Below are 20919 nucleotides of genomic sequence, written 5' to 3' on the forward strand. Positions count from 1 at the left end.
ACTTTATATGTAAACTCAGTAAGCATTACCCTGACGTATGTAGTTATATAGTATATGAGGTAGCCTTTAAGGTATATTTCTTTTTATCGCATCTCTTCTAGTGTAGCTGGTATTTTTTACAAAGGTCTGTTGGATTTTCAAGACAAATGGGACATGTAATCTAGGAAGGAGGAGAAGAGCACTTCATTATCGTCCACATAGTTCATAACAGGTGACGATTTATGTATTTTGATTATCGATTTCGAATCTAATCACATTACACTATGAAAGATTATAATGAATATCATTTATACGAGGTTATACTTAATCCAACATTGAATGTTTTTATGGCAATATGGAGAAAACACCATAAAAATATCGTGTTATAGATTTTATAGCAATGCAATGAACACTATCATGACTGGTTATCATGCCAAAACCTATTACTTAGCTGTGTAATAATTGAAATAAAACAATTGCATTTTATCCGTCTCGATAAGGGATTTGGGGATCAATCTATCTCCAATGGAGAATGTGCAGCTCTTAATGACACATTCTCGTCTAATTGAATTTCACTTTCTTGATTATAAAGCAGCTAGCACGACGCCAGCTTTACTATCAAGCGACTAGTTCTTGGTAGCGACTCTGCTGAATTATCCTGTATCGCAACCAAATATCAGAAGCCAGCAAGCACATTCTTAGAACATAATCTGCTGTATCTTCTTAAAACCGTGCCATAATAGATATTGGTTAAGGAAATATCCCGTAACTTAGCCCGATTTAAGCTAAAGCTTTAACATGGATATCTATTTTCTAGGAAACACCTATGTTAGCCAACAGTCCTTGAGACTAGGATATCAATTTACCAGGATACAGCCCTTCATGGTCATATCTGTTATATTAGTCTCTTCCCTCGCGGGCTGGACCAGCCCAAGTCCTAATTAGGCTCGGTTTGCCGGGAGATCTTGTTTACCGCCACAACGTTGAATGCAGTGATGGTGTCGCAAGTGAATGATCCTTGTGTCAGTCAGGATTACAGTTTCTGCCTCGGTACGAACAGTACTATCTACATATGATCGTAAGCGAATGGTTTTTGCGTTAGCATGACGTCTTTTTGGCACTCCTATTCCCAAATCTTCGTCCATTTCGATTAAGGCCTTCGTCCCGTCCTTTACTCAAACGCCTCGACTCCCTGTCTAAGGCATAGTCTCCTCCTCCCCTCCTCGTCCTGGGACGCCGTAGGTTGCGCCCCGCACAAGACGTCACCGGCCCCGCCCCAAGAAATTATCGACCCTATTCCAAGACGACGTCGGCCTTCGTCCCGCCAGAAAACGTCATCGTCCACGTCCCAAGTCCTCATCGACCGCCTCGCGTCTCAGGAGGACACGCTGGGAATGTCGACGTCGCTGACCCCACCGCAGGTTATTGTGGAAACTTAAAACCGGCAATATCTCCATAGGACGTCGGCCACGCCCCGAGATGTTGCTCTTCACGTGCTGAAAATGTCAGCCATGCCCCTTAGATGTCAGTTTGATATACTTTTCGTCCTCTTTGGGACTAACCTAAACCATCGCTGCTCCAAGACGTCGTCGACAATATCCGAAGAGAAGATCAACATCATCGGAAGATACAGAACACACAGCTGCACATATCTTCTACACGTTGTCAGCCAGACCATCAGACGTCATTTGTCACAGATGGCACGTCGACCACGCCCAAACTTCATAGGTGACGTTGCCTAAAATCTAAGTTGAGCAAGTCGCACCCTGTCTCACCATCCGGTGTCATTCATGGTCCACGTCAGTTTGTCTCTAGCTGTCTCTCCGTAACCATCCCTCTCTGTGCTACAGAGTTATCGCCACTATTTCACTGCCATAGACACACGGTATCTTCAAATGATATTGTTATTGCTTTCTGTATCCTTATTGCTATGTCAGTGATCTTGACAATCTTTTATGAGTCAGGCTTCTACTATCCCTCTATACTGATCTATTTCTATTGCTATATTTGTGTATTTGCTCAAAGGTCTTTTATATCCGAATGTGTCGGTTTTAGTGGTTTAGGTTGATTTTTGACTTGTGTGTTCGTGTGGGCACACGCGCTCCATTCTTGTGATGGGGATGAGCTGTGAACCACTTTAGCAGTGTATGTACAGCTGGCATCAACACAGGGGTCTGCTTGCAGTCGGCTACACATTTTTCCTGTTCCCTCAGGTGCTATGTGTGTCTGAATATAATTTCCTAAAACAGGTCATTAAGCAAGAGCACTTCACAGCTGAGAATGTTTGTTAAACCCCTTCTCTCTTGATATTTCAATTCATTTTCGACAATGAATTTATTTGGTATCTATTTGTCACTGAATGATTGAGGCAATAACTGTGCATTTGATAATTCTACTTCACTGTTTTGGCATCATAAGATTCTGCTAGCTAATTATTACCAAGCTCATTGTTTGTGTGATTACTAGTGTTGTCAGAAGAAAATTTTACACCCGTGTTGGAGCGTCTTAATCTTATAAACTGTATATGTACGAAGATTACTCTTACGTGTGTATGCACACATTCGCCGGCCTATACTAGGCACCTGATAATCGACTAGCATAAAGGGGAGGATAAACAGCTGGATTGGCTGTGAGCCAACTACTGCGACTGCAATTTGAACCCGAGCAAGCGTCTTGCATGAATCATGGTCAGTGACGCTAACCACCACACCATGGACACCTGCGTATCTGTCTGTGCTTATTGTCTATTAATGTCTCTTTATAAGAGTGGGCGATTTCTTTTTGCGTGGAGGGAGGGACAGAGAGAGTAGCATCACGAGTGTGTGGTGTGGCGGCGCCGCATGATCGCAGCGTGTGCCAGAAGGTCGTGTAGAGTAAACCTAGTTACTGCAGTGGCCTCCCCCTCCCTCAATCGCTCCCCATCACCCCTCCTCCGCCACCACCCCTGACCACCGCCCCTTCTCCCCCTCATGTGCTATTGACCGCTCCAACGCTTTGCCTACCACGCCGTCCTCTGGAAGTTTGGTTTTCAATATTTCGTTTTGTTTTTCATTTAAGCGTAATCGCACTCCTCTGCTTTTTCCATTCATTACCTCGAGCATTTCCTCGTTGCTTTATTATCTTAAATAGTTAAGTTAAAGCCCTAAGTGTATACGTTCAGGAGTGATAAATATAAAGCCCTTTTGTACGTATTCAGAAGAAATAGATTAAAATCATTAATGTACGTGTTCAGTAATCTAATTAAAACCATTACTAAACGAATTTAGGAATCATAAGTTTAAATCATTAACACAAGTGTTCCGGAATCAAAAGCTTAGATTTTCAATGCACGTGTTCAGGAATCATAAGTTTAAAATATCAACGTACGTGTTCAGTGATCATAAGTTTAAACTATTAATGTATGTGTTCAGGAATCATAAGTTTAAGCCACTTACCATACGTGTCCTTGATTTTTTTGACAACAGTTGCTACAAACTGCAACAATTGTGGCGTCCGAAACTGGGGAAATGTTTACTAAATTGTCGGTAAAAATGGAGATCAGAGACGCAACAACTGAAAGCGCATATGACCCTCTCCCTTTACTTTCCAATCCATCTATCTTTCCTGTCTCGTTTTCCTGTCGCATTGTCTCTTTTCCTTGCTACCCTCCCTTTCAATTTTCAGTCTATCCTGTTCAAGTGTAATTAAATCAATATAATCCCAGAAGTTGGCTTTGCCTTTCTCTGAAGCAAGTTTCAGGAACGCAATGAAGGGAGCTGAAAGACTGAAGTAGGATTACAGCAAACATCAAAAGCACTTACTTGAACACAGTGATAGAATCAATGCATTGTTTTCTCGAAGAACTTAACCCTGCTTGAGAATGACTCCTTTCCTGTTAACGTTTTCCCCATTCGACACATAAGATACTGCAAGATAAAGTCGACCATGATAACCGAGAGATGGTCTGTTTTATCTATGGGCTGAGATATCAAAATTTTGGCAAATATTGGTCATCAGTAAAGACATGATACAAATATTGTCACAAATGACTGTCTTCCTGACAAGCTCTATCATGTTCTTCACTTCACTCAACATTGTGGTAGTTATCACAGTCGTGTAATTTATTGTGTAAACAACTTGTCGATGTGAACGTTGATTATACAAACACACGTAGACAAACCCAAAGTAATCATATTCGATTTGCTGATGTAAAAAAAAAAAAAAAGTTTTCGCTGTTATTCTTGTTGCTATTGCTGATCATGTTTCTGTTGCTTCTGTTCCTCTTGCAACTGGTGCTACTTGTGCTGTTGCTGCTCATGTTTCGAGGATCTGTTACTCGTCTCCTTCATCTATAGAAAACGTCGATCTTGTACGACTTTAGGAGCCTCCTCCATTTCTCTCTCATTGGTATGTGGCTGGTGAAATCCTGGAATGCCCCAGCGGTCAACTTTTCCAGACATAGTCTCGGTATTTCTGTCGTTCGGAAGGGACTCCATCTTAACATCAGATATTTCGACGTGTGTGTCCTCCCACTGTGTATATTTCTTGTAGAAATATACTCGGCCATGACATCATTCACGGTGGCTTTGTTTGATCTAGCTCATTGACTGTTATGATTAAGCACCTCCTGAGCGCAGTAATATATATATACATACATATATATATATATATATATATATATATATATATATATATATATATATATATATATATATATATATATATATATATATATGTATATACACATATATTATACTCTACATCACACTCTAGCACCACCTTAGAATCCTTCAGAACTGGACCGCCGCCAACCACATAGTCGACCAAACCTCGACCATAGCGCTTTACGTCAGCCTGTCTGACACCCATGCAACTCCCTTCTGTCTCGCTAGGCCCCGGCCTTGTCCAGGTTCTTCATTCCACCAAGCTCTTCGGCGTTGCAGATATGAATACTTTACTGCCAACAGTTGGCTCCCCAGTCATCATCTCTTTGTTGACTCTGCACACTTGGTTTCCCTGCGTCTGAACTCAACATATTCATAACTTTTATATTTCTAAAATAGCGTCCGTATCTCGCCAGTCTCGTTATCCCAGATCGGTCATCGCTTTACCCACAACACAACAAAGGCTACAAGTAAAGGTGCAGCACAAGGCTTGCAAGATTCTCCTTGGTTCCTCTTCACCACCTTTCGAGAGGCACTCAACACAATGGTCCTCCCAACCCTCTCCATTTATCACATGGACCTTTGCAGACAGTTTGGAAAGACATTGCTGCACCATCCTGGCCACCATCACCTCGTGCCATCCGAGGTCCTCAGACCCTATTATGCAATTTACCACAATTGCATCGAACCCATGCTAGCCCGTACAATGTTTCAAGAACAACCCCATCTTTACCATTGTAAGGATTATCAACAATTTATAGACATCTCTGGTTTAGTGGTTGGCGTTGCTAACGATGACGCATTCAGGGGACTCCTGGGGTTGAAGGCTTGCATTCGAATCCTTGTTGCGGCAGTCTGTCCACAGTCAAGCTTCCCTAGGGGTTTGGTCGATAAATGAGTATTTTCCCTAAGGGTTTGATCGATAAATTAATACCTGCCTTAGGCTGGGGTGCGTCTGTGTGTGCATATATATACACATATATGAGTAAAGACATGGTACAAATACAGGGTCTAGAGCCGAGGCAAGCACATGTCAAAAACTCTTCATAACACAGATAGCAATCAAAGAGTAACCAAACACTGCCACACTGTAGCTTTTCATTTTTGTATGCATTCCAGACACCCTGATACGGGAAAGACCTTCATAGGAGGCTATATGGCAAAAAAACATTGAAAGGAAGAAGAGGCACAGAGGTTCAGTGAAAGGAAAGAATGAATAGAGAGAGGGTATTTCAGAGGAATGGAGGAGGAGGAATAAAAAGTCGAGAAGCGAGTAGCAGAAGTAAGAGAGAGAGAGAGAGAGAGAGAGAGAGAGAGAGAGAGAGAGAGAGAGAAATTATAAACAAAGAACAGCAAGGAGAGGGAAGTATTAGATGTTGAATAAAGGTCGAGGACGATGTGGGGACGTGGATACATAAGGAGGGGAAGGGTGAAAGTGTAGCAAGTATGGTGAAGAGAGAGTGGGAGAAAAAGAATGGTGGTGGGGAGTGGTTACAGGTAGGAGAAAATTGGAGAAAAAAAAGAGAACAGAAGAGAACAAGGAATCAAAGTGGTGGATCAGATAGAGTAAGTGAGAGGGGGAGGTGAGAGAGAGAATATTGGCATAAGACATGGTAAAGAAAGCAGGAGGAGGGGAAGATAATGAAAGACAGAACTGGTAACACAAGGCGGAGAGGAGTGTAATAGAGTGAACAAAACAGGGGTGAGATAGGACATGAAAGAAAGGGAGATGCTCGTGTAAAAGGGAGAAAAGACGTACACTAACAATTAAGAGGTATACACTGGTATACAAGGGAGAGAGAAAGACGTACGCTAACAAGTTAGAGGAGGACGTGTACACTGGTCTACTTGGAAGACAGTCTTGCATTAGTTTAGAAATCCAAAAGCTGTTTAACTACAATATTAATTTTGCCTCTAAGTAACTTCAGTTAAATGTCCAGTAATTGTTTAGAAAAATATTGAACCCAGTTATCATGAAGGCCCGTGTACCAATAAACTTCTTTGTTAGATTACAGAATTTAGTTAGCCCCATTTTCTTGGTTTCTCTAACACAAATACCCACAAAGGCTTGAATAACAATAATTATACAGACATGTTGCCTCGCATGTTTTAAAAGCTGGTTCGAAACCTATGTCTTGTTGCATGTTGCCTAGATTGAGAATAATCATATGTAAAGCGTTCCACACGAGGATCATATGAGTCTTAATACATACATAGTACAGAACCTATATTCACACTTCATATGCTCGGTACACACAAACGTAGTATATATATATATATATATATATATATATATATATATATATATATATATATATATATACTATTCGCCTTCTCTCGCGTTAGAGAGGTAGCGTTAAGAACAGAGGACTGAGCCTTTGAGGGAAATCCTCACTTGGCCCCCTCCTCTGCTCCTTCTTTTGGAAAATCATAAATGAGAGGGGAGGATTTCTAGCCCCACGCTCTCTCCCCTTTTAGTCTCCTCCTACAACAAGCAGGGAATACGTGGAAAATATTCTTTCTCCCCTATCCCCAGAGGGTAAATATATATATATATATATATATATATATATATATATATATATATATATATATATATATATATATATATATATATATATACACTTGCCTCTCATGATCTTTCTTCTCATGCCCAGGTGCATATGCACCAATAATCACCCACCTCTCTCCATCAACTTTCAATTTTACCCATATTAATCGAGAATTTACTTTCTTACATTCTATCACATACTCCCACAACTCCTGTTTCAGGAGTATTGCTACTCCTTCCCTTGCTCTTGTCCTCTCACCAACCCCTGACTTCACTCCCCAGACATTTCCAAACCACTCTTCCCCTTTACCCTTGAGCTTCGTTTCACTCAGAGCCAAAACATCCAGGTTCCTTTCCTCAAACATACTACCTATCTCTCCTTTTTTCACATCTTGGTTACATCCACACACATTTAGGCACCCCACTCTGAGCCTTCGAGGAGGATGATCACTCCCCGCGTGACTCCTTCTTCTGTTTCCCATTTTAGAAAGTTAATACAAGGAGGGGAGGATTTCCGGCCCCCCGCTCCCGTCCCCTCTAGTCGCTTTCTACGACACGCGAGGAATACGTGGGAAGTATTCTTTCACCCCTATCCCCAGGGATAATATACATATATATATACATATACACACACACACACATACACACACACACGCACATACACACACACACACACACATACATATATATACATATGAAAAATGTAAGAAACAATTTAGAAAACAAACTTTTAGCTTGAAATGAATGAAAAAAATGAATGTCACATAATAGTTCAACCTCTGGCTATGGAAAAGGAAATGTACAATTTATTCACACAAACGTCAAGCAGCTGAATGAGTGTGTTAGCGGTTTTGATGCACGAGACCGGGTTATAGTGATGGGTGATTTGAATGCAAAGGTGAGTAATGTGGCAGTTGAGGGAATAATTGGTATGCATGGGGTGTTCAGTGTTGTAAATGGAAATGGTGAAGAGCTTGTAGATTTATGTGCTGAAAAAGGACTGATGATTGGGAATACCTGGTTTAAAAAGCGAGATATACATAAGTATACTTATGTAAGTAGGAGAGATGGCCAGAGAGCGTTATTGGATTACGTGTTAATTGACAGGCGTGCGAAAGAGAGACTTTTGGATGTTAATGTGCTGAGAGGTGCAACTGGAGGGATGTCTGATCATTATCTTGTGGAGGCTAAGGTGAAGATTAGTATGGGTTTTCAGAAAAGAGGAGTGAATGTTGGGGTGAAGAAGGTGGTGAGAGTAAGTGAGCTTGGGAAGGAGACCTGTGTGGGGAAGTACCAGGAGAGACTGTGTACAGAATGGAAAAAGGTGAGAACAATGGAAGTAAGGGGAGTGGGGGAGGAATGGGATGTATTTAGGGAATCAGTGATGGATTGCGCAAAAGATGCTTGTGGCATGAGAAGAGTGGGAGGTGGGCTGTTTAGAAAGGGTAGTGAGTGGTGGGATGAAGAAGTAAGAGTATTAGTGAAAGAGAAGAGAGAGGCATTTGGACGATTTTTGCAGGGAAAAAATGCAATTGAGTGGGAGAAGTATAAAAGAAAGAGACAGGAGGTCAAGAGAAAGGTGCAAGAGGTGAAAAAAAGGGCAAATGAGAGTTGGGGTGAGAGACTATCAGTAAATTTTAGGGAGAATAAAAAGATGTTCTGGAAGGAGGTAAATAGGGTGCGTAAGACAAGGGAGCAAATGGGAACTTCAGTGAAGGGCGTAAATGGGGAGGTGATAACAAGTAGTGGTGATGTGAGAAGGAGATGGAATGAGTATTTTGAAGGTTTGTTGAATGTGTCTGATGACAGAGTGGCAGATATAGGGTGTTTTGGTCGAGGTGGTGTGCAAAGTGAGAGGGTTGGGGAAAATGATTTGGTAAACAGAGAAGAGGTAGTAAAAGCTTTGCGGAAGATGAAAGCCGGCAAGGCAGCAGGTTTGGATGGTATTGCAGTGGAATTTATTAAAAAAGGGGGTGACTGTATTGTTGACTGGTTGGTAAGGTTATTTAATGTATGTATGACTCATGGTGAGGTGCCTGAGGATTGGCGGAATGCGTGCATAGTGCCATTGTACAAAGGCAAAGGGGATAAGAGTGAGTGCTCAAATTACAGAGGTATAAGTTTGTTGAGTATTCCTGGTAAATTATATGGGAGGGTATTGATTGAGAGGGTGAAGGCATGTACAGAGCATCAGATTGGGGAAGAGCAGTGCGGTTTCAGAAGTGGTAGAGGATGTGTGGATCAGGTGTTTGCTTTGAAGAATGTATGTGAGAAATACTTAGAAAAGCAAATGGATTTGTATGTAGCATTTATGGATCTGGAGAAGGCATATGATAGAGTTGATAGAGATGCTCTGTGGAAGGTATTAAGAATATATGGTGTGGGAGGCAAGTTGTTAGAAGCAGTGAAAAGTTTTTATCGAGGATGTAAGGCATGTGTACGTGTAGGAAGAGAGGAAAGTGATTGGTTCTCAGTGAATGTAGGTTTGCGGCAGGGTTGTGTGATGTCTCCATGGTTGTTTAATTTGTTTATGGATGGGGTTGTTAGGGAGGTAAATGCAAGAGTCCTGGAAAGAGGGGCAAGTATGAAGTCTGTTGGGGATGAGAGAGCTTGGGAAGTGAGTCAGTTGTTGTTCGCTGATGATACAGCGCTGGTGGCTGATTCATGTGAGAAACTGCAGAAGCTGGTGACTGAGTTTGGTAAAGTGTGTGGAAGAAGAAAGTTAAGAGTAAATGTGAATAAGAGCAAGGTTATTAGGTACAGTAGGGTTGAGGGTCAAGTCAATTGGGAGGTGAGTTTGAATGGAGAAAAACTGGAGGAAGTGAAGTGTTTTAGATATCTGGGAGTGGATCTGTCAGCGGATGGAACCATGGAAGCGGAAGTGGATCATAGGGTGGGGGAGGGGGCGAAAATTTTGGGAGCCTTGAAAAATGTCTGGAAGTCGAGAACATTATCTCGGAAAGCAAAAATGGGTATGTTTGAAGGAATAGTGGTTCCAACAATGTTGTATGGTTGCGAGGCGTGGGCTATGGATAGAGTTGTGCGCAGGAGGATGGATGTGCTGGAAATGAGATGTTTGAGGACAATGTGTGGTGTGAGGTGGTTTGATCGAGTAAGTAACGTAAGGGTAAGAGAGATGTGTGGAAATAAAAAGAGCGTGGTTGAGAGAGCAGAAGAGGGTGTTTTGAAATGGTTTGGGCACATGGAGAGAATGAGTGAGGAAAGATTGACCAAGAGGATATATGTGTCGGAGGTGGAGGGAACGAGGAGAAGAGGGAGGCCAAATTGGAGGTGGAAAGATGGAGTGAAAAAGATTTTGTGTGATCGGGGCCTGAACATGCAGGAGGGTGAAAGGAGGGCAAGAAATAGAGTGAATTGGAGCGATGTGGTATACAGGGGTTGACGTGCTGTCAGTGGATTGAATCAAGGCATGTGAAGCGTCTGGGGTAAACCATGGAAAGCTGTGTAGGTATGTATATTTGCGTGTGTGGACGTGTGTATGTACGTGTGTATGGGGGTTGGGCCATTTCTTTCGTCTGTTTCCTTGCGCTACCTCGCAAACGCGGGAGACAGCGACAAAGTATAAAAAAAAAAAAAAAAAAAAAAAATATATATACACACACACGAAAGGATAATAGCTGCTAAAGATGCGCTTAGAGACAGCCAGAGATTACTCATCTTTCTGCACTTGGTATGTGTATTTCACCCTTCAGAAACTTCCCACATGGGCAGTCGGGATATTCCTTGTATCAAAATCATGTCTTGTATCCTCAACATAACTGTAATACGATGGGTGTCTGTGGTATACAATACATATTTTTCTTCTACTGCTGATGAGAATCGTCACACTGAACAGACGGAAAGCCTCCGTACGATAAAGTGACTGCTGCTCTAAACAGCTAATCGGAGAATCAAAAACGTAAATACATAACACCATAGTCCTCTCATTGTGATGGGAAACCAGTTTACGGTTTCTTTGGGTGTGTAAATTGAACTCTAAATGTAAACTCATGTTCATATAACTTACCTCAATGACTGTCAAGGTATGTAAGATCCACCGCTCAAATCATCCAACACTTCAATCTTTTCAGTTAAAATAATATATTTTGATTCATCGTCACCAGGCTTTTCCCTCGACAAACGGCAGGAGATTCGCACGATACACCAGTCACTGCAAACTGCTGCCTACGTATGTGTGTCTCTCGACAAAAGCTGTATCGACTTTCTCCTGACAGATTCTAGTCCGCGCTTGAAGTTTGAGTTATCTGGTCATACATTCCTCTGCAACTCGGCATGTAGTGTTTCTCGTTATCAACTGAAAGGAATCTTTATGCGTGGAAGAGGATCTATTCCCCTGCGATGAGTCACTAGGAAGGAGCTAAGGCACACGCACACCCAGCCACTATATTGATCAACATACAACTGAAGACCACGTGGCAGAGTAGCTCGTCAGGCGGTTCCTGAGGCGCCCATTGCGTCCCAATGTGTTGCCACCTCTTGGTCACACAATATCCACTCCGGGATCGGAACAGTATATTTGAAAGCGAAACCGAGAAAAGATTGCCGGTGGCATGAACACACAGGGGATATATATTTTTCATTGCACTGCTATAGAATTACCACGGACATGGAGACACTGGAAATACCGATGACTCGTACGGTTCTTCTATTTCACAAAACTTTACTCAGTTTCAGCTCTTCATTCTCCTGCATTTTGCACGTTACATGCGCATCAATGGGCCATATCGATTTTCCGCAAGGCTTTATACAAGTTCCGCCGCCTCATTACACTCCGGTATTCCTTAGCTTTTCTATTTTTTACTTGTTGCAACGCATTACAAAGATGATGATTCCTCATGGTTACAGTTCGTGCGTCATCACATACCTCAACCCATCTCTTAATTATCCCTTCACTCTGCCCCTCTATCCATTCATCAGCAGAGTCCTCTCCTCCACCTCTTTCCTCTCACACCTCTAGCACATTCTAGCAGCAGCAGTATGTTCACACCCACTCCTGCGACATTACTGTACCATCCTAGACTTATGGCTCAGACACTCATCCTCGCTATGTGCACTTTGATCGTATCGGTACACTAAAAGTAGCTTTCGTCAGTTCCAGTGTAACCGGTGCCTTCACTATGGCTAGACATCCGTAAAATCACCTTCAGAAATTCTCGCAACATCTCAACCCAATTTCGGCTGAAAAGTCTTGTAATCGAAGTGTGTTTCCTCGACTCCATGCATCTATCTTATTTCGTTAAATTCTTAATTCTGTTGTGGCTGTCTAATTCCGAAGATTACATGGAGCTATAACACTTATTTCAACAACTTCTCCCTCTCTCTCGCTGAATATGTACAACTCTTACCCATTCACCATTCCTACAGATTGTGTAGACTCGATTGAAACTGCATCATCCGCTTATTAAACTTTCCCAGCTTCCGTTGTCGTCCCGCGCCTATAAATTCCACATTAGAACCTGTTCCCCACAGCAAGTTTCTCTTACATGTGGAAAGGTTAAACAGCTTTGTTGCAACAGTTTTGATAGAAGTATGGATCTTATCAATTTCAACCTTTAAACCGATTTCTTAAATTTTTTCTGGTAGAATAGCAACCCGGTAATTATAATTCTAATTCTCTTTGTAAATATCTTCTGATTCCTCTGGTAAAGATTTGGTCATGAATCTCGAAGAATCTTATCTTAAGCGTCCAGACTACATAGTTCTAAATTCCTTGGCACATATCTGGTCCTGAGTTTATTAGCGAATGTCTGGTTCACATGGAATGCCGCTGGTTAACAATCTCTCTCTCTCTCTCAAATAATAATTTCTGCACGTAAGTTGACTAAATTTCAGTGATTCTTTTCACATTTACCTTCCTTATGCAATTGCTATCATTACCCAGCCCTTCGGTACTTCAATATCCTCCCATTTTCCTGCATACATCTATTCATGTCCAGCCTCACTCAAGCCTATTTATCTGTAAGAATGACCTGCCCTGCGTATTCCAGAAACTGCCATCTTTATTTCACTCGTAATGCTCACGTGAGGTAAAATTTTCAAAACTTCCTTTTTCCCTTGTATGACATCTGCCTTGTATCATCCAAATGTTTAATCCTACTGTCTGGCTTTCGAAGGGCGAACTGATTAATTCATACTCTTCTACGTATTTTTCATTAGATATATACATCCATGGATACAATTTCAATGGGTCTAATATATTTCCCTAAACCACCCAGTCAGTCCGCCTAATATCTATCATATACATATAGTATTTCGGTATAAACTTACCAACAAATCGCCAGCGTTAGCCACATCATTCATTCACCATAAATCCACAAACCTGATTTGATAGCTAAACTTCTCGGTGTAAAACGCTGTGTATGCTCGTTTTGTTGCCCAAGACACATACGAAAAAACGCGAGGTTAAAACTGCTACCGAAGACCTAACAACAGAATCTGAAAAGCTTGCGGAAGAGTTAAGAAAAACCTGGTTTAAACCCACACAAGCGAACTGGCCACTATCAGTAATCACCTATGGCAACTTTGGTACATGGGGGGAAAAGTAAAGATATATCTCTTTCTACAAATTGTCTTACACTTTAAACTCGGGCGAAAAAAGGGACCAGTATAATTAGACTCTATTCAAAACTTGAGGTTGAATTTTCCATAGTTAGCAACACACACACACACACACACACACACACACACACACAAAGAAAAAAAAAATAGTCTTATGAACACCCCCAAGAGACTGTTAAAAAAGAATTAACTAGTCAATAACAATCTACAACATCTGTTAGCTGCTCGCACTTATGATCTCAAGGCTAGCGTAGCTATTGAGGTTATATGAAAGCGAAGCGTTATAGTCTTGTGGTAACCAGTTTAATTACAACTTTTTCCGTATCAGTTGTTTCTGGTGTTACTGGAAATGTAACAATTTGTTCCAGTGTTATTATTGTTGTAGTTCTGTTATTACTGTTCTCGTAAAGGTTGTTCATGTTGCTAGTCCTGCAGTAGTAGTTTCTGTTGTTTGCCTCTGCTGTAGCCGTTGCTCTTGTTGTTCTGCTGTAGCGTTTAATCACTTTTTGTTGCTGCTGCTGTAACAGTTGGTCCTTCCGTTGTTGATATAGTAGTTGGTCGTACTGTTGTTGCTGTTAGTTATAACGAACGATCCTATTGCTCCTGCTGTTGCTACAGCAGTTAGTCTTGCCTTACAGTGCTCGTATATATAAGAAAACACGAGTCACCGCTCTAGTAGAGGTATATATTATCACAATGAAGATAAAGGCGCAGTGAGGGCAGCTGTTAGTCATTATCACTCGTCTATGATGCAAAATTTAATGACTTGATCAAGCTGCATTTGGATATTGGACATTCAGGGCACGATACAAGTCATAGATGTGTCCAAAATGTCTGCTTATCTAAACAAACAGTGTGGCGTTAGGAAGAACTCATCTGGTGTAACCACTCCTCAGCCTACAAGAAAGGGAATAAGAGAGAATGAAAAATCTTTAATAGTAATGAAAGAGACTTTCGTAGTCACATTTGTAGAGATGGGATGTGGCAACTGCTCTAAAGAAAGTGGGGAGAAGACTGGGTCTTTGTGTACCTAATGGCAAGTATGGTCTCGCAACAAAGACGCTCCTCAAAGAAACATATAAAGGGAACGAGGCAACCTTACTCTGATTAAGCAAATCAGCTCTGAGGGAAACTCTTCTTGCGTGCCAACCTTGGAAGATTCAGAGGATTTAGATATTACACGGATGAAAATTTAGCGAATTTGACATGCTTATGCTTTGTTCATATGCAAAGCTCTCGTAACAGGAATTGTACTGACGTGTGCTGCTGTACAGTAAGGGATATGGTTACATGTAAAGCTGCTTCACATCATTAACTACAAATGAACCTATTTCACAAGCCCAGTTATCACATTTGAAGTTGCTTCACTCGTTCGATGATCACATATGAAGCTGCATCATTCGTTGGTGATCACATTTGAAACTGTTTCACAAGCTTGGCGATCACATGTGAAGCTTTACCTCGTACAATTTTCCCATGTAAAGCTTTCCCACCTGCACTACATTTAGATGTGATGATTCTCTAGATCATCAGTTGTGAAGACCTTTGTCAAAGCGCCTTACGGTATCTTAATAAATAAGATTAAGTCTTTGGGGTCAGTTACTAGTATCTGTAACTGGCCAGGAGACCGGTTGAGGAACAAACAACAATACGACCAAAGCTCAAGTATCTCAGTTCAATCTGATCGTCCCACTCAATTCCTCTCTTCACTCCACCGTCACTCCCACTCCGCTCCTCTCACACACTACTTCACTCCCATTTAACCTGCACCCAGGGTTAGATTAACTGAACTCGACCACAGCCCTTAAGCAAGAAAATAGATTTTTTAACTTTAGAAGAAACAACCAGTTCAGAAGCACTGCCTACAGGTGTCATGAATATGCAAGGTGGCATTCTATCCGCCCTCCGACTGTTCGTGTTTTTTTTTCCCTTTTAAGACAGATATATAGGTGATGGGGAAAAGAAAACGAAGGAGAAGCAGGAAGAGGGATGGTAGTTAAATATGAGAGTAAATACGGGGACGTGAAGGACAGAGTTAAGAGTGAAAGTGAGGGAGAAAGAGGAGAAAATAAAGGCTAGAAGAGAGAGAGAACATGAGAGGAAGAGATGGGAAGGAGAGATTATCATGAAGAACCAGGGGAAGCTGAGGTGATGAAGATCAAAGACGATGGGAGCATGAGTAATGGAGGAGCAGGTACGTAAAATTGGTCCTAGAAGAATCGGAAAAAGAAGGGAAACGAAGCCGGTGCATCACAGAAATGACGCAGTACTGACGATGTCTGCATATATATATATATATGTGTGTGTGTGTAATATGAAACAGTATGTTAATCCCAAAAAGAAGTCATATCAGAATCTCCACATAAACCAGCGTCTAGTTCTGTCTAAACTACTTTATCTGCAGGAAGGCAATTCCCTCGACCTGTCTCTTGATTCCCTGATCCCAAATGATCCATTAGTTAATCCTCATAAGACTCGTTACCTGATCCTAGAAAACTAATTACTTGACCTCTGTTGACCTACAACCGCGCCTCGGCAGTCGAGACTGGCCAAATGTGAGAAGATGGTGACGTCTGGAACAGAGTGGTTGGGTGTGAGGGAGTGGGATGATGACAAGGGTTATGGAATGAGGTGTAAGGGAGGGTGGTGAGGTGTGAGGGAGGGTAATGCTGTGTAAAGGAGAGTAGTGAGGGAGTGTAGTGAGATGAGCGTAGTGATGCGTAAGGAAAAGTAATGAGGCGTGAGGGAGGGTAATGAGGCGAGAGGAAGGAGTGTGGTGAGGTGCGACGAAGGAAGGTGAGTTGACGAAGGGAAGTGAGGTGTGAGAGAGTAGCGAGGCGCAAAGGAGGGATGCGATGTGCGAGGAAGGAGGATGAGGTGTGAGGGAGGGTAGTGAGTTATGGAGGAAAGTAGTGAGGTGAGAAACAGGAAAGTTAAGTAAGCATGAGGAGTGGTGAGGCTGAACCAGGAATGTAACATCAGAAGCAACTTGTCAGAACAGACAAGTAATTCGTCAGCATATATATACGAAGGTCCATAACAGTTTGTTGTGCAATACTTCCCAGTCGGTGGGCGATAGGTTTTGTCACAGGTTTACTGTCGTATCACATCTTGACCATCATATATTGATGTGTAGCATTTTCGTACATCTACACGGTCATTTTAGAATGATATTGCTGTTCAATTTTGTTTGTAGCCTATAACCATGTATATATCCTCAAAGGCACATACTGGTTGACGGAATATACGGTGGAACAAAAGTTCTTCATATTAATTATACTTCATTACCTCAAAAAAAAAGTTGGGAAATATTACATTATTGAGGTGATTACAAAAGGTGAGTTTCCTACTTTGCCTGGGCATCCCATTAGCATAGTCTTGTGAAGCTTATGCTACCCATAACTTGACATAATTTCTGCACCACACTCAATAATCACTTCTTCAGAATTCTGCCAAGCACTCATTGCATGTAGTAATGTTAGGGGCAGCATTTATGGCAGGTAATAATGACTGGGGTAGACCTCGTCTTAGGCAATGGTTATGGGCCCACCCTCCGAAACTTCTGTTATTGGTTATTATCTCTTTGTAGACCAGAGAAGGGCCAGCTAAAGTTCCTGCACGCTACAAGCTAATGCTGCAAATATACGTGAGAATAAAGTAAAGGGTGAGGACGTTCTTTTTAAGTGTCATTGGTAGTACATGACGCTTGTTTGTGATGGATATGAGCTGTAGTGTATGTGTGTGTGGTAAAAGTGGCTGGAGTTAATGTATATCCATAGGAAGGGATGTGCGTGTGGTAGAAGTGGCTAGGGTTAATGAAGTCCACAGTGAAGGCTGCGTATGACAAGTAATTTATCGGTGATAAGAAGTTTGTTGGTGAAGGTGTGTGTTTGTGTTTATTGGTAGGTGTTGGGAACGGTTGGAATAATTGTGGTGGAGGATGTGGAGAGGTGGTTGGATTATTAGACTGGTGGCTGGAGAGTTGAATAATTGATTGGGTGATTGGTTAATTAGGTGACTAGTTGAAGTGGTGGTAGGCTGGATTGCAACATCATCAGCGATGAAACGGTAATCACCCATCCATCACATCTGAGTGAACAGGTTATAGGCTACTAAAAAGAATATACTGCATATAAAGTCTTTTGTTTTAGTCATGAATATTATTCTATTTCATATTGAAATGCATCATGTTAGCAGAACTACCATTCATTTCTGAGAATATATTCATTTAGGCTCAGTTAAGGGAAAATATATTTGTGATGTAAAAGTTTGTCTGAGAAGAACGATAAGTCTCTAGAGCTCTAACGAAAGTCAATGCTGTCAAAAGGGAACGCCAGTAGGCTAATGAGTATAAGCCCATAAGTAAAACTAAGTAATTGTAATTATTATATAATGGTAAATATCAGTTCACGTTAATGGTGAGTAGGGTAGTCAGATTAGGGATGGCTAATTAGTGTGTTTGCCCAAGTTAACTGAGCATTAAATGCAATTGTTTCATCTGTTGACATTGCCAAGACTGGTAACGAGAAACACCCAAACATTAACATAAACACTTTTAGTTGATTAATGATGTTTCATAATCAATTTTCCGCAATTCACGTGGTATATCGCACGTTTACCAAGTGGCGTCCTGGCTGCGTCTCTTCGTTATATATCAACTGACTATTATTTCTCTCTTGTTTCTCTCCTGTTGATGTGATTATTACACGAAGGTGCACTTGGGAACTCATCGTGTTTCATTTTTCCCGTGGACTCGTATGAATATATATATATATATATATATATATATATATATATATATATATATATATATATATATATATATGTATAAATGTGTGTGTGTGTGTGTGCCCAGATATGCACATAATTACAAGTACTTCCATACCTCTGAATATTTCGATAATTATCTTTACGTTGTGTATCACACATATTCGATATATATCATTAGTCATTTTCGTTGTACATATGTCAGAATACATGTATGTAAACATTTCATGCAGAATATGTCATTAGATAAGAGTGATACATCGAATGTTAACGTTATGCTCAAACACAGACAGAAGGAACCCCATGTAAGGTGTTGTCCATTTCCACTAATATGTATTATAAACCCAACTATAAAGAGGAATATTATGAGTTTAATCTTAAATCTTTTGTACAACTGCTCACTCTAACCTTGCTAGTAGGAGACATAAAACCGTATTGTCCCCTTTTCCATTTTGACCCCTCCAAATGTTCGTAGTGTGTAATGTTTTCTGCACTATCTACCCATTGTGATCCCTATGAAAATATGAAGGGTTTTGGTTATAACAGTTTAAAGGCGTCTCGCGAATACCTAATCGCAAGCACAACTAACTTTTGAATAATAGATATTATGAAATGCTAGAACGCACTCGGTAAAGCACAATATTCAGTAAAGTGGAATATGCACACTATGTATATTACATAATGCGTTAGCAAAGAGCCCGACACTGACACACTGTCCTTTTATCACGAACATAAACTCGTAAACTTTCAAAAAACTGAAAATTACTACGTTCATCACTACTACCCAACACTAGTTATTAAACACTTATAATTTTCAAATATCAGCAAAATAACATCATTAACTTTTGCTGTGACGTAAACACGCATATAGACACGCATACTGGGGCCCAGTGTTTGAGATGGGGCCCCACGAGTGAAAAACTCTGTTCCCGTATAACACAAGTATATATATATATATATATATACTTGTGGATCATAGGGTGGGGGAGGGGGCGAAAATTTTGGGAGCCTTGAAAAATGTGTGGAAGTCGAGAACATTATCTCGGAAAGCAAAAATGGGTATGTTTGAAGGAATAGTGGTTCCAACAATGTTGTATGGTTGCGAGGCGTGGGCTATGGATAGAGTTGTGCGCAGGAGGATGGATGTGCTGGAAATGAGATGTTTGAGGACAATGTGTGGTGTGAGGTGGTTTGATCGAGTAAGTAACGTAAGGGTAAGAGAGATGTGTGGAAATAAAAAGAGCGTGGTTGAGAGAGCAGAAGAGGGTGTTTTGAAATGGTTTGGGCACATGGAGAGAATGAGTGAGGAAAGATTGACCAAGAGGATATGTGTCGGAGGTGGAGGGAACGAGGAGAAGAGGGAGACCAAATTGGAGGTGGAAAGATGGAGTGAAAAAGATTTTGTGTGATCGGGGCCTGAACATGCAGGAGGGTGAAAGGAGGGCAAGGAATAGAGTGAATTGGAGCGATGTGGTATACAGGGTTTGACGTGCTGTCAGTGGATTGAATCAAGGCATGTGAAGCGTCTGGGGTAAACCATGGAAAGCTGTGTAGGTATGTATATTTGCGTGTGTGGACGTGTGTATGTACATGTGTATGGGGGGGGGGGGTTGGGCCATTTCTTTCGTCTGTTTCCTTGCGCTACCTCGCAAATGCGGGAGACAGCGACAAAGTATAAAAAAAAAAAAAAAAAAAAATATATATATATATATATATATATATATATATATATATATATATATATATATATATATATATATATGGTTATATGGTTACTAATGGTTACCATTTTAAGTTATATCTGGTTTTTAAAGTTATAGTGAGACGCTTAAGTTCAAAGGACTGTGGCAAATTGGTCATAAATTATTGAAACCTAAGATTAAGGAAGACATGAATAGAAATTAACTTTGGTTTATAGAAAGCTAACTATTTTCATATAGAAAGCTAACTTTTTCCATAAAGAAAGCTAACTTTTCCAAGTACACGGGTTATTTGAGGCGAATATTTCACAGCTATTTGCATCCAACCCTGCATTGCGTACTGCGCATGACTCTGCTCCTTTACCTTAGGTAAGTGTGCATGCCCAGCTCGCCGTAGATGTGGACTGACATAGGTAGGTGTGCATGAACTCTGTCATGTCGTCAGGGGAGGATGGGTGGGGTTGGGACCTGGGCTATATATGCATGACGGAAGGAGAACCCAGCCTTCTCCTTGCATTCGGTTTTTCATTGTCTCGTAGAAGCTGACTTCAGCATAGGCGTGCATGATCTGTTTACTGTTTGGGATGATGTTGGTGTTGCCACACGTAGAGGAGAAATACAAGTCATATTGTTGCTCTAGGAAAGATCAACACAGACCTTTTTGTGTTCTGCCACTGAGGCCATTTTCATTCTTTTCATT

General features: G+C 41.1%; 1 protein-coding gene and 1 long non-coding RNA gene across 11 annotated transcripts in view; one reads left to right on the top strand and one right to left on the bottom strand.

Annotated features, from left to right (window-relative positions):
- The window catches only part of LOC139748110 (follistatin-related protein 5-like), a 467164-nt gene that overhangs the window by 182723 nt on the left and 263522 nt on the right, over window positions 1-20919 (bottom strand). For 2 of the 10 annotated variants that reach the window (XM_071660761.1, XM_071660753.1), the window contains exon 1: window positions 11201-11584. The exons of the other annotated variants lie outside the window; for them this stretch is intronic. The gene's annotated coding sequence lies outside the window, so the exon portion shown is untranslated. Of the gene's footprint in view, window positions 1-11200; window positions 11585-20919 lie in introns of those variants that run through there. 10 annotated transcript variants of the gene reach the window in all.
- Window positions 1-20919, top strand: part of LOC139748112 (uncharacterized) — an 89580-nt gene that overhangs the window by 52178 nt on the left and 16483 nt on the right. The gene's annotated exons all lie outside the window — the stretch shown is intronic.

Source organism: Panulirus ornatus, chromosome 72 (genome assembly GCF_036320965.1).
Source record: "Panulirus ornatus isolate Po-2019 chromosome 72, ASM3632096v1, whole genome shotgun sequence".
In the NCBI taxonomy this organism is placed as follows: domain Eukaryota; kingdom Metazoa; phylum Arthropoda; class Malacostraca; order Decapoda; family Palinuridae; genus Panulirus; species Panulirus ornatus.